At 41.4% G+C, this 2578-nt stretch overlaps 1 pseudogene; it reads left to right on the forward strand.

Moving 5' to 3' along the window:
* The first annotated feature begins 271 nt into the window (after positions 1 to 271).
* Positions 272 to 1395, forward strand: LOC115845004 (ornithine decarboxylase pseudogene; annotated as a pseudogene).
* Positions 1396 to 2578: the final 1183 nt, after the last annotated feature.

Consider the following 2578-nt stretch of genomic DNA (forward strand, 5'->3'; position numbering starts at 1 on the left):
CACTGTTGTGGCCTCTCCCATTGTGGAGCACAGGCTCCAGACGCGCAGGCTCAGCGGCCATGGCTCACGGGCCCAGCCGTTCCACGGCATGTGGGATCTTCCCGGACTGGGGCATGAACCTGTGTCTCCTGCATCGGCAGGTGGACTCTCAACCACTGTGCCACCAGGGAAGCCCGAGTCACACCCTTTTATGCAGTCAAATGCAATGATAGTAGAACCATAGTGAAGACCACACCTGCCATTGGGAAAGGATTTGACTGTACCAGCAAGACTGAAATCCAGTTGGTGCAGAGTCTCAGGGTGCCTCCAGAGAGGATTATCTATGCAAATCCTTGTAAACAAGTGTCTCAGATTAAATATGCTGCCAATAATGGAGTCCAAATGATGACTTTTGATAGTGAAGTCGAGTTGGTGAAAGTTGCCAGGGCACATCCAAAGGCCAAGTTGGTTTTTCAGATTGCCACTGATGATTCCAAAGCAGTCTGTCACCTCAGTGTCAAATTTGGTGTCACGCTCAAAACCAGCAGGCTTATTTTGGAATGGGCAAAAGAGCAAGATATTGATGTCATTGGTGTCAGCTACCATGTGGGACATCATTGTACTGATCCAGAGACCTTCGTGCAGACCATCTCTGATGTCCACTGTGACTTTGACATGGGAGCTGAGGTTGGTTTCAACATGTTTCTGCTTGATATTGGTGGTGGCTTTCCTGGATCTGAGGATGTAAATCTTAAATTTGAAGAGACCACCAGTGTAATCAACCCAGTGTCATGCAAGTATTTTCCATCAGATTCTGGAGTGAGAATCATACCTGAGCCAGGAAGATACTGTGTTGCCTCAGTTTTCACTCTAGCAGTTAATATCATTGCCAAAAACTCATCTTAAAGGAACAGACAGGCTCTGATGATGAAGATGAGGCAAGTGAACAGACATTTATGTATTATGTGAATGATGGAGTATATGCATCATTCAACTGCATCCTCTACGATCATGAACATGTGAAGCCTCTTCTGCAGAAGAGACTCAAACCAGATGAGAAGTATTATTCATTCAGCATCTGGGGACCAACCTGTGATGGCCCGGATCACATTGTTGAGCACTGTAACTTACTTGAGATGCATGAGGGCGATTGGATGCTGTTTGAAAACATAGGTGTTTACACTCTGCTCTGTCACTGCTGTCACTGCTGCTTCTACTTTCAATGGATTCCAGAGACCAACCATCTACTATGTGATGTCAGGGCCACCATGGCAACTGATGCAGAAAATCCAGAACCATGACTTCCCACCCGGAGTAGAGGAGCTGGATGTTGGCACTCTGCCTGTGTCTTGTGCTTGAGAGAGTGGGCTGAAACGGCACCCAGCAGCCTGTGCTTCAGCTTGTATTAATGTGTAGATACAATTCTTGTAGCTGTTAACTGTGAGTTTAGCTTGATTTAAGAGTTTGGGGGGGGACCATTTAACTTAACTACTGCTAGTTTTGAGATGTCTATGTGAGTAGTGTTGGCACAGATGCAACAATGTGGAAGACTAGGTGATGGGGTCACACTTAACTGTGTTCCTATGGAAACTATTTGAATATTTGTTTTATATAGATTTTTATTCACTTTTCAAACATGCTACTAAAGCATGCCCTTCAACTGCTGAGCAAGCATTTGTATCTTGTGCATTATCAGAATGGGCCAGAAGCTTAGTGTTGTGACCTGTTTTAAAGTAAATACATAAGTAATCTTGAAATGATTTTTTTTTTTAAAGTCTATTTTATTTGATATGAGTATTGCTACTCCAGCTTTCCCTTGATTTGCATTTGCATGGAACACCTTGTTTCATCTTTTCACTTTCGGTCTGTATGTGTCCCTAGATCTGAAGTAGGTCTCTTGTAGACAACATTTATATGAGTCTTGTTTTTGTATCCATTCATCCAGTCTATGTATTTGGGTTAAAGCATTTAATCCATTTACATTTAAGGTAATTATCAATATGTATGTTCCTACTGACAGTTTCTTAATTGTCTTGGATTTGTTTTTGCAGGTATTTTTTTCTTCCCTTCTTCTTTTGTTCTCTTCTTTGTGATTTGATAACTATCTTTCTTGTTGTGTTTGGGTTACTTTTGTGTGTGTGTGTGCGTGTGTGTGTGTGTGTGTGTGTGTTTCTATTGTAGTTTTTTGATTTGCTGTTCCCATGAGGTTTTGATATAGCAGTCTATATATGTAAAGGTTGTTTTAAGTTGCATGCCTCTTCCCCACCTAGAGAAGTTCCTTTAGCATTTGTTGTAAAACTGGTTTGGTGGTGCTGAATTCTTTTAGCTTTTTCTTGTCTGTAAAGTTTTTGATTTCTCTGTCGAATCTGAGCAAGAGCCTTGCCTGGTAAAGTATTCTTGGTTGTAGGTTTTTCTCTTTCATCTCTTTACATATATTGTGTCACTCCCTTCTGTCCCGCAGAATTTCTGCAGAAAAATCAGCTGATAATCTTATGGGGATTCTCTTGTATGTTATTTGTTGCTTTACCCTGTTGCTGTTAATATTTTTACCTTTGTCTTTAATTTTTGTAGTTTGATTAATATGTGTCTCAGCATGTTC

This window comes from Globicephala melas, chromosome 18 (assembly GCF_963455315.2).
Source record: "Globicephala melas chromosome 18, mGloMel1.2, whole genome shotgun sequence".
NCBI classification, from domain to species: domain Eukaryota; kingdom Metazoa; phylum Chordata; class Mammalia; order Artiodactyla; family Delphinidae; genus Globicephala; species Globicephala melas.